Here is a 15101-nt window from a genome sequence, read left to right as displayed (position 1 = left end):
AACATGGTTGACGATAGAAAGAAATAAATATCAGACCATACAAGTGTCATTTCTGAAATAGAGTAACAAAGGAGGAACACCTGTCTTTGATATCTTTGTTCTTGTACCTTAAATGTTCTTCATGAAAATTTAAATCTTATGGAATCCATACATCTCATAGGAATTAGGTAAGATGCACTGCTTTATTTCATTGTTATTTTTCCCTACATAAAGTTGTATCATTTCAGTACCAAGAATTTCTCATAAACAGGTATATATTTAAGGAATGAAAATCAGAACTTATGATTGGATTTTTGAGTCTGTACTTTTTACCAATTTTTCTCTGTTGTCTACTGAATAGCAATGAAGAATCATGTTTCACAGACTGTGTGGGTGGAAATTTACCTTGGAAAATCTGAAGAATTATAGATGTAAACCTTAAAGCCAGGTTGGAATCAAGACTGAGAAACTTCTAAAATTTTGGTTAAACTTTTTTTTTTTTCAGAATAATAGTGACAGAATAATACTTGAATCCAAGACACCTTCCCGCTTGTGGGCTCCAGAATTTCTTTATAGGATACCTGGACATGGCAGTTGTGGGGAACAGGGCTTCTTTTAGTATTACCAGGTTAACACCAGAGTTACAGGTCTATGTGTACCCAAGCTAAGATGACAAGCTCCAACATAAGAGCTACTATATATACATTTGTTGAACAAATAAATGAATTATGGTGTTCACATATGAAAAATATTAGCAGAAAACTATGAAAAGGAGTGTAATAGAAATATGGCAAATTTTGAGGTATTTATAATAACATACTTATTAACTTTTGGATGATTTTGATATATATATATCATATGCATATACATGTATATGAAATTAATTAACATAAAGTTAACAGAAAACAGTAGAAAAAAGGAATTTGAATTACTCTCTTATTTGCAGCCCATTAATGTTTTAGAAGACAGAATGGAATGTATTAGTAAAACCAAAAACAAAACCCTTGTTTTCTTCAATAGGAAGACATGAAAGAGTTTCTTGAAAGAGATAAAGCCCTATGGATCCTGAACCAAAGTTATGTTTTCACAGACTTTATCATAAAATATAAAATTTGGTTTTATTCTTAATTCCATAAAACATTTCAATTGTTAATATATTCAATTTTAAGGTATTTATGAATGATAAGTTGTCAGACCAAATCCTTTAGTGTTTACAGCCTCTTTCACAATTGTTTAAGTAACCATATGCATTTAAAACACCTTATTTCAAAAGTTATTTATAAAGTACATAAGAGCTTTCGATGTGCTCTTAAAAGAAGCATTGAAACTTTATATTTCATTATATTCATTTTCATGAGCAAATTATAGTGGAAACAAAGTAATTCCATTTGCACTCCATATCATTTTGTATAAGGCTTGATTAATGTTTTTAACCTCTCTCATTGCAGTGATTAGCCTGAGTAGATATGATGGAGACAAATGAGACACAGGTGACTGAGTTCGTTCTCACAGGACTCACAGACCATCTAGGGCTGCAGGTGCCCCTGTTCCTGGTCTTCCTTGTGATCTACCTCATCACCATGGTGGGCAACCTTGGCCTGATTGCTCTCATCTGGAAGGACCCCCACCTTCACACCCCCATGTACTTATTCCTCAGTAGTTTAGCCATGGCTGATGCGTGTACTTCATCCTCTCTGACCCCCAAGATGCTTATCAACATTTTATCTAAGAATCATAAGATATCCTTGGTTGAGTGCTTCATCCAGTATTATTTTTTTTTGTTACAGTGCAACCACAGAAATTTTTCTCCTGTCAGTGATGGCCTATGATCGCTATGTAGCCATATGCAATCCCTTGCTTTACCCAGTGGTGATGTCGAACAGACTCTGCACTTGGCTGATAAGTATGTCATATGTAATTGGTTTTCTGCACCCCATAATTCACGTAGGATTATTACATAGATTGACTTTCTGTAGGTCCAACATAATAGACCATTTCTACTGTGAAATCTTGCCACTGTTTACAATTTCTTGCACTGACCCATCTATTAATGCATTAGTGGCTTTTATATTTGCCGCTTCCATACAAGAGTTTTCCCTTCTGAGTATCATAGTCTCTTATGCCCGTGTCCTCTTTGCCATCCTGAAAAAGAAGTCTGAGAGGGGCAGAAGCAAAGCCTTTTCCACCTGTGGGGCCCATCTGCTCTCTGTGTCTTTGTTCTATGGCACTCTCTTCTTCATGTATGTGCGCCCTGGGTCAGGTCCAGATAAATATCAAAATAAAATGTATTCACTATTCTACACCATCATAATTCCCCTGCTAAATCCTTTTATTTATAGCCTGAGAAACAAGGAAGTTTTAGGTGCACTGAGAAAAGTCATGAAGAAATAAATATTGCTCAGGAAACTTTGCTTATTCTTTCTGTTTTACAATTAAAAAAATAAATTGCAATGTATTGCGCTTTGTATTTAACATTGTATGAACTTAATACATCTTGCTCAATGAATGGATAAATTCTTTAGCTAGGTATGCTTGTCTCAGTTATAAATTATTATGACCACCAAAGGCTAATAATGAGCACTTTAAGAGAAGATTCCAAATTGTTGGTTGTTTTAAATCCAAACTCAAAGATAAAACTGAAATCATTACATGAAGTCTAAGATAAATGTAATCTTTTGTTTCCAGATATATATATTTTTTTACTCTTTGAGCTTAACATTCTTTTAAGACTCAGCCTGTGTAAATTCTCAGCTTAAAATACATTTATACCTTCCTAAATACTTGTTGAGCAATGTATTTTTCAAATTCTCCCTTTTGTAATTGCCTATCAATACAGAAAACAATCTATAAATTAAAATAATATTGTTAAATATAGAAACATATTTTCCTGAGAAATTTTAAGTGACTAATTCTATGTAGTTTAAAAGTAATACTTAAAAGCAATTTTCATTTTATTGTGATGGTTAAATATATAAATTTATTAATATTTTAAAATCATTTAATGATTCTGTATCATATTTATAAAGATTTCTGAGTCTTTCAAAACTTATATTTTTGGATTTATTGATGAACTTGCTTAGCACTCTATTCCTGAATACAGTTTTCTGTGGAATTAATTACCTAAAATAGCAATTATGTTCAATCACCTGTCAGTTAAATAAATGAAATTAATATTTTTCCCCTAGAAAAGTTGTGTGTTTTATGTGTTGCCTTCTTTTTTTTTTAATATTTATTTTTTAGTTATCGGCGGACACAACATCTTTGTTTGTATGTGGTGTTGAGGATCGAACCCGGGCCACACGCATGCCAGGCGAGCGCGCTACCGCTTGAGCCACATCCCCAGCCCGATGTGTTGCCTTCTTGCTGGTGTATACTCTTGCATCTCCTATTATATTGTGGCCTTGTCAACATGTACAATTATAAAAAATACTTCATATTCTTTTCATCCCCAGCATTTGTTTAAACACCTTATCTGAAGAAATAGCAATTTGTTGATTCCTTTAACCAAAACCCAAGGTGGGGCAACCTGATTCAGGCATAGTTTCTTTAGAGTCTAGTGTTCTCAGAACACAGATCTCACTGTGTTCTGTACCTTGAACTATGTGGGCTCCAATCCTAGAAGGCCATTCCTTTTAGTTGCAGAATCTCTGTAGAACTTTGTGTCTCCTTTTCTCACAAGTGAAGCCCAGTGCAAAACTTTCTAATTTTTTTCTAGGTGCAATACAGGCAGATTAGGCTTGGACATATGATTACTACATGTAATATAGAAATATACATCTATATTGCATGTAGCAAGGTCAATATGTCAATATACAGACTTTTTGACATTTATATCTCATTATTTCAATAATAATCTCTACTGATTTTTTTGAATTCACAGAATGTATTTGGGACTTTTCCCTTCCTTTCACTTTTATGGAATAACTTTGGACAGACTGGTCTTAGTTCTTTAAAGGTCTGGCAGAACTTAGCTGAGAATCTATCTGGTCCTAGGATTTTCTCTGTTGGAAGCCTTTTAATTGGTATTTCAATGAAAAGCCCTTTACTTGCTATTGGTTTATTTAAGTTTTCTACATCTTCTTGGTTAAATTTGAGCAGGTCACATGTGTCTAGAAATTTGTCAATATCTTCTAAATTTTCCAGTTTATTGGAGTATCAATTTTCAAAATCGTTTCTGATGATCCTCTAGATTTCAGAAGGGTCTGTGGTAATATCACCTTTTTCATCTTTAATTTTATTGATTTGGACGTTCTCTTTTTTTGGTTATTTTGGCCAAAGGTTATTTTGGCCAATTTTACTTATCTTTTCAAAGAATGAACTCTTCATTGCATTGTGTATATGCATGCCCTGGAATGCAAATGTGCTTGTGTGGCTGCTGTCAGAGTCTTTACAATAGCTTTACAGGAGGCAAGCAATTATGGGATTTTTCTCCTTTGGGATCCAGAGGCTGAATGGTCTAGGTAAAATGTTCTTTGTGCTTATTTCAGTCTCTTTAGTTCAGAAACACTTGGGGAATTTTTTTTTTTTTTATTGGATGCTGGTAACTTCCTTTTTTTATTTAATTGATATTATTTTATTTTTTACATTTGAATCAAATGGGGTATAATTTCTCTTTTTTCTGATTGTACAGGTTGCAGAATCACATTGGTCATACAGTCACCTATATACATACAGCAATAATAATGTTTATTTTATTCTGCTGGATGCTGGTAACTTTCTTCATGAGTTCCCAATCCTGCCTCTGTTTGCAGCTGTGTAAGCTGCATGGGGGACAGCTTTCCGCACCTGGGAGTGTTTTCCACACTTGCCACTGTCTTCCACACTGCAGAGAGCTTTCCCTAATGTGCCTGTGGAAGGCTGTGAGACTGAGGGTGAGGCTCAGGCTTGGGAAGCAAGGTTTAGGGATTCCAGGGATTGGGCAGTTGAAAGAAGATGTGAATCATTATGGGAATATTGGTCATCTTTTATTTGGATGTGGCAATAGATCTTAGCTAGCCCTTGAGACATTTCTATAGCCTTTTTAAAATGCAGGCCAAACAAAGAAGGCACACTGTCAACAGGTTACAAAAGTGGACACATGCTTACAAGCAAATGTTTATGATCTTGAGTATATACGTTTCTGACTTTGACTACACGCTGACCATAACATAGCTGATTCATGGCCTCAGTCACACACTAAGACCAAAACATAGCCTGCAGGAAGCCTTGGCAAGGGAGCCTAACTATAGCCATTTGGGGCCTATCCCAAAAAAGGTCTTCTGCATTGTGCCCTTGGAGGGCTTTCCATGCTGCCCCCATGGAAGGCTTTGAATTTGTTTCCACTGTGGTGTTTCCCCTACTAACTCTGTGTTCATTAAAATCAGCCTTCCTCCATACCAAAGATTTTCCTAAGTCAATTTTTCTTTCTTTCTTTCTTTCTTTCTTTCTCTCTCTCTCTCTCTTTCTTTTTTTTTTTTTTGGAGAAGGGCTATCAGGGATTCAAATCAGGGACACTTGGCCACTGAGCCACATTCCCAACCCTATTTTGTATTTTATTTAGAGACAAGGTTTCACTGAATTGCTTAACGCCTCGCTGTTACTAAGGTTGATTTTGAACTTGTGATTCTCCTACCTCAGCCTCCTGTACTGCTGGGATTACAGGTGTGTGCCCCAGTGCTCCACAATTTTTCCTTATTTTAAAATTTGTTTATTTGCTGGCCATGCATCTCTTTTGTCTGCTCTCTCTGCTTTCTCTGCTGCCACTGCTGGCGACTGGAGCTGGTGTGTCTCTAAGGTATTATTTCTTATACTGAAGTTACTGACTTCCTGTATCTCTATGATTTTTAAAAACCAGTTTAGTATTAAGTTGTTAGTTACTCACCTCCTTGAGAGTCAGTCTTCCTGCTTCATAAGTCTGGTGCTAAAGAAGTGCTAGGACTTGCTTCCTTTCTCCACTCAGCATCTTCTCCTTCACCCTCTACTAATTTATGGCATGAGCTGGAGATAGAGAAGTATTACCTGCTATATGCCTTCTTCAACCATAATTGTATGAGGCAGGGCTTTCATCCTCCTGTCTCCCAGATGGAACACAGGTAGTTCCTTAGTCAATGGGGAAAATATCTTTGCATGTATTCAACAATGGAAATGTAATTTCCAGTTTTAACAAGTTTATTTTTATGTTGTATTGGTTGTGAAAAAGCTGGTACTTCACTTTTTTCAAAACGGTGAGAAGTAGACCTAATTTTTTTTAATGTCTTCTTAATTATATCTTGAGTTTTGGGGGACTGCCTTTTCTGGTCTATGCATGCTTAGCAGACTTTAAAATTGTCACTCTGTTAGAAGCAGAATTTGATACTGCAGTAGTAGGAGGAAATGTTCACTTCTCAGATTCTGGAGAGATTGTGAGAAGAAGACAGGAGATGACAGTAATTGGGAGAATCAGACACATGGATTTTCAAATTTTGCCTTGAAGAAGATGGGGATTTTGAAATGGGAGAGGCAAATATGATTATTGTGAGGCAGTTTTTTTTTTCAGTTATTAATGTTACCAATTAGTACAAATTTTTCAGGTCATGTAACACAAATTTATCATATTGCAGTTCTGGAGTGCAGAATTCTAATGTGGGTCTCTCTGGGATTGCATTAGTGGTGGCAGGGCTGCAGTCATTTCTGTAGAGAAGAATTTGCTTTCTTCCTTTTCTAGATTGGCTGAGCATGCACTTTTGACTCATAAGCACATTTCTCCATTTTCAAAGGCAGCCTCTCTCTGTGCTGGCCTTTTGTCACCACATCTTCCTTTGTGAGTCTTCTGCTACCCTCTTCTATTCAAGGGCTCCTTGAGCTGACGTTGGGCCTACCTTGATAATTGAAGGTACTCTGTGTAGTTTAAGGTCAACTTGTTACTAATTTTAGTGGAATCCAGAAAAACTAATTCTCTTTTCTAACATGTCACCTCATGTATTCCCAGATTGGGGGGATTAGGATGAGTCATAGGTAGACTTAGTAAAGAGTGTCATTGTCTAGATACCAAATTACTGGGCTGGAGAGGAATAATTTCTGTCCTTTCCAGAGTAATAATTTCTGCCATGCACCTTCCTTTCCTATCTTGAAATAAGCTTGTTCCCACATGGTACTTAGGCAAAAGACCCTTGTATTTAGCTTTGGGGGCTGCTCTCCATATTCACATTACATGCTAAATCCTGGAAATTCCTTCAGTGATGGAAAGCTCCCTGGAGAATCACTTGCGCAAGAAAGGAGGAAACTGCATCATAGTGGATGAGTTAGAACATGTGGGTTCCTCCATATTAGAGATCCTGAGGGGTGACTTCATGAAAAGGAACTGAGAGAGGACAAAGAGCTTTGGAGGGAAGTCAAATCAGGTAGATCCCGATTAAGAGAGGCCTGTTTGCAAATTCTAACAGGTCCTTACTGGCTGGAAAATTGGGTAGCATGCCCAGTTCATAGGAATCAGATAATGCAAATGGGAAAAAATTAGTATTAGGGATCTTCACTCTGCTCCCAACAGACCACATGCCACTTCTTGTCCTATGTTCTCATATTTTTCTCAAAGAGTTACATGAAATGATTGAAACTAATAATTCTCTTCTGTCATCTAGAATGTGCTAGACCATACCAAAATATTCCATGATGTTAACAAACTCACTGACTAGTATTAGAGATCCAGGTCATCTGCAGGCTAAGTTATAACCTCATGAAAGAAAGGAGGAGAAGTAGACGATAAGAAATCGGTTCATTCCTCTTCTTGGACTCTAAATTTTTGGAAGAATCACTTTTCATTGAGAACAGCTCAAGTTCACTAGGGATGAATCAGGTCATGAGAGGTGATCCTGGACATACTAAAGAGACCAGATACAGGAACATATTTTTAGAAGTTCTAGGGAAGTTTGAATGAGAACCTGAAAAATTTCATACTGGAACAAACTGCAGCATGAGAGATTCTGGAAGATGGGAGAATAAAATCACTCAATCTTTGAGGAATGAGTTTATGCAGCATCGACTCCTCCTCAAGTCAGATAGATAAGTCAGAGATAGAGCTACACATAGACAGTGGGTGTGGGTGTGTGGGAGAGGAGCAAGAGAATCATTGGGATGGGATGAAAGTCTACACTTTCTGATACCCTTACAAATATTAACTAAGCAACCTTTAGTTGAGAACCACCCTTTATTTACATCTACAGTAGGGACATCTTGCTGACTGTGTGGTTGGGTTCCCTGGGACTGGGTGTACTGAACTGTGGGTGAAGAAGTCAGTTTCCTACTATGAGAAAGACTTTCATTCAACTTCCTATTTTACATAGTCAATTTTTAATGAAATATAGGACAGAAAATTAGATTTGGAACATAGGTGCTCTTGAAAGTGGGTGGACCCTAGAAAAAGATGACATCTCCTGAGTGGATTCAGGTTACTAAGGAGAAATGTAATGAGGCAAAGACGAAAGAGGATATGAATTTTCTCTCTTGATTCTCTGACTATGGAGTTGGCTCCACTATTGGTATTAGTTTTATATTGGTCAGGATTTATGTTTAAATTTTTTATGGAATCAGTAAAAAGATAAAGAAATAATCCAACTTCTGACTTCAAAATAAAAAAAATTATTGTTCAAAGAATATGTATTGAATTCTTTTACGAGCTCCTTAATAGGTTAAGAACTAAACTGGAGGACTTAGCTTACAGAATTTTATATACCTTTACATGTGGTTCTGCTTGCTAGGCTAAGGATCTTTCTCTATAGTATAAGGAGCATATGAATTGAGAAGTATTTTTTTAACTATGGTGAGATGAAAAGAATATGGAGATAGATAGGAAACTGAAGAGCATAGGTGACTGTCCTATGTTGGCCTTGCCAGGCTCCAATCTGCTGTTAGGATGTGTGTGGATAATTCTGCTGGAGCCTGAGAAGAGTCTTCTGTTCAGGGTATTGTTTGAGAGTGGAAAGAGCCACCAACATGTTTTCTCTGTAACTCTTGGGCATGACTAGCAGCATAGACAGTCAGAGATGGTGTTCAGCCCTCTCCATTCCCATGTATGGTTAAGGGATCGAACATCTCTGCCTTATCAATGAAGGGTGGTTCCAGGCTGTGTGTGACTTTTTACTGGGTTGATTTACTGAAGTCCTTGAATTTTCACAAAATTTAATTTTTTCTTGCATATCTCTCATTGAATTTAGATATTTATTTCTTTTGCAAAACATCAGACTGTTAACATTTCTTGGGAGAAAAAGTTTAATAGAAAAATCATCATGTTTGTTCTCACTACTTGTAAAAAAACAAGAACAAAACCACCAAAATTAATGAAACAAACAAACAAACACTTAATACTATGTAACATTTCCTTCTTACCCTTGAGTGATATCTTTGGATTTGATTTTCAAGGTGCTGCTATGCTAAAGAGCAGGACAATCCCTGGCCTTGAAAGCACAAACAAACTGTGAAAATCCATGGGGAACAAATTTCATTCCTTCACTGAGAGAGGCTCATATAAGATTTCTGTATGTTAAATCTTTATCAGAGGCAAACTTTGCTACTCATGAACATCTGTTGTGTAAATAACACTGTCTTTTTTTTATTTTACCACAGATGGTGTGATTTAATATTTTTAAAGTAGTCCAGTTCTTTCAAGATAATCAAAGCATTTTCAAAGCACTGGGTCATAGTTTGCCCTGGTATTCAGAGGATTTGAAAACTCTGGTGACCTTTAATAAAATAACCTTCTTTAGAAGAAACAACTTTCACCAAATTGTCCTTTGGGGTCTTCTGTATGAGAGCTATGGAGTCTTTAATCCCTGGAGATGTTTGTGTCTTAGAGCACATAACTTTTAGTATATTCACTCTTGGTTATGTGGTCATGTTCAGTAATGATAGACAACCACATACTTAGTCATTACTATTTTTTTTCCAAACGTTACTAGGACACATATCTGGTATGAGATATGTGGTTATTGCCTAGGAAATAACTGATTTTTCAGTTCAGATCATGAATGAGGATGAGAAACATTTTAAATTCACCTGGGATGGGCAAATATGCATGTTTGTGATCTCGCCTCAGGCTGTTTTGCTTTGTGAATGAAAGAATCCTTATACTCTTTATATGTTGCAGAGCAGCATGCTGATCCATTTTATATTGATATCACATCATACTATTGGGACTTGATAAGTATTCTGAATAACTTTGTAAAGTTTTTGAACTCCATAAGGTGATATAAATACTATCAAAATTGCGTAAGGGGAGCAAGTGGCAAAAGTAACATTATTATTATTTTTTTTTATTTCAGGGATTAAACCAAAAAATGCACTTAACCGTGGAGCCACATCCCTAGCCTTTTTTATTTTTTTATTTTTATTTTTTTGGGGTCCAGAGGATTGAACTCAGGAGCACTTACTTGACCACTGAATCACATCCTCATCCCCATTTTGTATTTTATATAGAGACAAGATCTCAATGAATTGTTTAGCACCTTTCTTTTTGTTGAGGCTGGCTTTGAACTTGGGATCCTCCTGCCTCAGCCTCCTGAGCTGCTGGTATTACAGGTATGTGCCACTGCTTCCAGCTTCCTTTTGTTTTTTTTTATTTTGAGACAAGTAGTAACATATTTAAAAGAAAATTTTGGTACCTAGGCATTGACCAACCACAGTAGGATTTCACTGTAGGAGACTGTCACCTGGAGATTCTAGTTTTAATTAAGATAGGGACTAGATGAGAATTGGATTTGATTCTCTAGGGAAGATGTAAAAGTGTCTTGTATGTGGGAAGGAGGGCTAACAGATGTTAACCAGACAGGAGAAGAAACTATTATCTGTTCACCAAATCAACTTTCTTTATAGAAACACAGTCACCCTTTGATTTAATTGTGGTCGTATGAGTTTCAGATTGAAAATGATGAGCATCACCAACATTTCTGGGTCATAAGTACTTAACTTTCAAAATCCTCTGAGAACTTTTCCCTTTAAAGCTTGATCCCAAAGAAAGCACAGACATTGATAGATGTTTAGTGGAAAATTCTTAAGTAACAAGATAGAAAGAATCTAGGATTTGGAATCCCTAAATAATTTGAATATTCTTTTATTTATGAACATTTGCTTTATACTTTACATGAACTAAATTTCTATTGCATCCATTCACTAAGATATTGTGGATTAACTGTTTACAGCCAATTATTGGGCTTGTTTTTCAGTATAGGAACATGGATATAAAGTCTAAATATTTTAAAAATATTATTCTATGTGCATGGAGTGGTGGTGAAAAGATGCCCATTATTTAAAGATAAGCATAGTATCAGTGTGGGAAATAAATTTAATGATGGTGTGCAAATGCAGATGCTGTACTTCAGAGACTATCTATTAGGTCCGGGTAAGAGATTAATGTTTCTTTGATTATTTTTGTGGAGGAATACCAGGGGTTGAGCCCAGGGACACTTGGCCACTAAGCCACAACCCTAGCCCTATTTTGTATTTTTATTTAGAAACAGTGTCCCCTTTTCACTGAGGCTGGCTTTGAACTCGTGATCCTTCTGCCTCAGCCTCCCACGCTGCTGGGATTACAGTCGTGTGCCACCATACCCCACTGTTTATTTGATTTTGAAAGAACATGTAAAAATGGAAAAGATTAGTGGTTTTTAGTAAATCTTTAGGAGATAAAATCTAGAGGAGTTGGCAGTAGTTGAAATAATAGGGTTGATAATAAAGGTAATATCAAGAATGCAGATGTGTCTCATTATTATATAAGTACTTCTTTGGTTATCCTATTCCCAGAGAAAGGGAACACTGGGAGAGGACCAGGCTTGAGATTTGGACATATTAATGCTAAAGTGTCTTTGGGAAATGTCTGTATAAATCCTTTGCCCATTTTAAAATCAGATTATTTGTATTCTTGCCATTTGGTTCCTTATATATTTTGTATATTAACATCCTATGATACATAAATATCTTCTCTTATTTGTGGGTCACCTTTTCCCCACTTCTGACTGTTTGCTTCGTTGTTCAGAGCTTTGTATGTTGAAGCAATCCCACTCATCTAGTTTGGTTGTTGCTGTCTATGCTGTAGCTCAGGTCCATAAAGCCTTTGTAAACGACGTCAAAAAGGTTTTCACTATTGTTTTCTTCTAATATTTTAATGTTTTTAAAAATTCATATTTAGTCTTTAAACCATATTGAGTTTGTTTTTTATATGGTATGAAATAATGGTTCAATTTCATTCTTTCGCATGTGTATATTCAGTTTCCCTAAAACTTTTTGGGAAGAGACTGATCTTTTCCCATTGTATGTTCTTGGCACCATTGTTGAAAAACTAATTGTTATAAATACTTGGGTGTGGGGACAAGTACATGGTGTACTGCATACATGGCATACGTTAAGGGAATCTGAGTGGTAAACCACTCCCTCATGCTAGGTGTGTAAGCAGCAAACCCCTTACCCCGCAGGCACATCACTGGGTGAGAGGCTGCATGTTGCAGTCCCTGCACTTGCTCCATGGCCCACTCCTTAATTGGTTACTACAGGGACAGTTGGCCAGAAATTGTATTGGTGGCTGCTTGTAATCTGCTTAGCTACTGCCTGAGTAGACATACATGGTAACTGCAGCAATAAAATTAGATCTGCTTCCTGCTTGGTCTCTGGAGGTCTTGAATAGCAACTCCACAGCCACACTCTCCTCTACCCAGTTCCGTGGACCTCCTCACTGGACGAGAGAGAGCCCAGGCATTTGAGTGTATTTCTGGGACTTCTTTTTCTTCCATTGATTGATGTATGTGTTTTTCTGGCAGTACCATTCTGCTTTGATTACCATAGCTTTATTAAATGTTTCAAATTCTGGGAGTGTGGTTACTTCAACTTTATTCTTTTTTTTTTTTTTTTTCTCAAAAGTGCTTTCACTCTGAGGTCTTGTTGGATTCCATACAAATTTCTGGATAGTTTTTCTATCTTCCTGAAAACTGATTGAAGTTATTTTAGAGATTGCACTGAATCTTTAGATTATTTTTTATAGCAAGATCATTGCCATAATATTAATTCTTCTCATTCATGACCATATAGTATCTTTCTTTTACTTCTGTATTTTTCAATTTCTTTCATAAATGTTTTATATTTTATAGTATTAAGACTTTTTACTCCTGGTTAAATTATTCCTAAATATTTTCTGCTGTGATTGAAAATGGAGTTATTTTCTTATTTCTTTTTTCAGCTAGTTTATTGTTAGTATATAGAAGTGCTACTCATTTTCATTGGTTGATTTTGTACCCTGCAAGTTTACTGAATTGCTCTATGAGTTCTAATAGTTTTTTATTAGGATATTTAGTATTTTCTCCTTATAAAATCATATTAGCTAACAGAGATAGTATCACTTCTTTCTTTCCTATATGTATTCCTTTTATTTATTTTTGTCACAGTTTTTTACTGGAGCATTATATTTGTACATAATGATGGAATTTGTTGCCATGTATTTGTACATGCACACAATATAAAAATAGAATTTTGTTAGTATCACTCCCCAGAACTTCCCTCCTCCCTTCCCACCTCCTCTCCCTTAGTCCCTTTCCTCTACTGATCTCCCTTTGATTTTTAGGGAGTTTTGATTTTCCCTCTCTAACTTTCATATATGAAAGAAAACATATGCCCCTTGACCTTCTGATTTTGACTTATTTCACTGAACATTATGGTTTCTAGTTCCATCCATTTTCCTGCAAATAACATGATTTCATTTTTCTTTATGGCTGAATAAAACACTATTGTATATATACTACATTTTCTTTATTCATTCATCCATTGATGGATACCTCTACTGGTTCTATAGTTTTGCTATTTTGAATTGTGTGTCTATAAACATGGATATGCAGGTATCACTGTGGTATGATGACTAGTTTCATTTTTTTACATATGGATAACCAGTTTCCCTAGCACTGTTTGTTAAAAAGGCTGTCTTTTCTCCAATGTATGTTTTTGGTACCTTTGTCAAGAATCAAATGACTATAGATGAGTGATTTTATCTCTGTGTCTTCTATTCTATACCATTGATTTTTGTGTCTGTTTTTATGCCAGTATCATACAATTTTTACTATAGTTTTGTAGTATAATTTGAAAACAGGTATTGTGATGTCTCTAGAATACATTTCTTGGCTTATAATTGCTTTGGCTCTTTCTTTTTTGGCTTTTTAAATTTGTTCTAATTAATTATACATGACAGTAGAATGCACTTTGACATATCATACATAAATTAATTAAAATTTGTCATTCTTTTGGTTGTACATGATGCAGAATCACACCAGTCATGTAATCATATATGTACATAGGGTAACAATGTCTGATTCATTCTAGTACCTTTACTACCCCCATACCCCCTCCTCTCCCTTCACTCTCCTCTACCTAATCCAAAGTAATTCTATTCTTCCTAGACACCCCTCCCCCTCTTAGTGTGAATTAGCATCTGCATATTAGAAAAAGCATTTAACCTTTGGGTTTTTGGGGATCAGCTTATTTCACTTAGCATGATATTCTCCAGTTCCATCAATTCACCAGCAAATGCCAGCATTTCATTCTTATTTAAGGCTGAGTAATATTCCATTGTGTATATATACCACATTTTCTTTATCCATTCATATGCTGAAGTATGCCTAGGTTGGTTCCTTAGTTTGTCTAATATGAGTTGAGCTGCTATAAATATTGATGTAGTTGCATCACTGTAGTAGGCTGATTTTAAGTCCTTTGAGTACAAACCAATGAGTGAGATAGCTAAGTCAAATGGTGGTTCCATTCCAAGTTTCTGAGGAATTTCCAAACTGCTTTCCAGAGTGGTTGAACCAATTTGCAATCCCACAAGCAATGTATGAGTGTGCCTTTCCCCAACATCCTCACCAACACTTATCATTGTTTGTATTATTAATAGCTGCCATTCTGACTGGAGTGAGATGAAGTCTTAGTTTTGATTTGCAGTTCTCTAATTGCTAGAGATGTTGAACTTTTTTTCATGTATTTGTTGATCTATTGTATTTCTTCTTCTGTGAAGTGTCTGTTGAGTTCCTTAGCCCATTTGTTGATTGGATTGTGTGTGTGTGTGTGTGTGTTTTGAGAGTTTAATATATCCTTGAGATTAATGTTCTATATGAGATGCATGTGGTAAATGTGTTCTCCCATTC

The 15101-nt window shown here is 35.9% G+C and overlaps 1 pseudogene; it reads left to right on the top strand.

Annotated features, from left to right (window-relative positions):
• Nucleotides 1-1436: 1436 nt before the first annotated feature.
• On the top strand, nt 1437-2370 carry LOC139706786 (olfactory receptor 5AC1-like; annotated as a pseudogene).
• Nucleotides 2371-15101: the final 12731 nt, after the last annotated feature.

The sequence above is a fragment of the Marmota flaviventris genome, chromosome 8 (assembly GCF_047511675.1).
Source record: "Marmota flaviventris isolate mMarFla1 chromosome 8, mMarFla1.hap1, whole genome shotgun sequence".
Lineage (NCBI taxonomy): Eukaryota > Metazoa > Chordata > Mammalia > Rodentia > Sciuridae > Marmota > Marmota flaviventris.
This window is presented reverse-complemented; position numbering and strand designations above follow the sequence as displayed.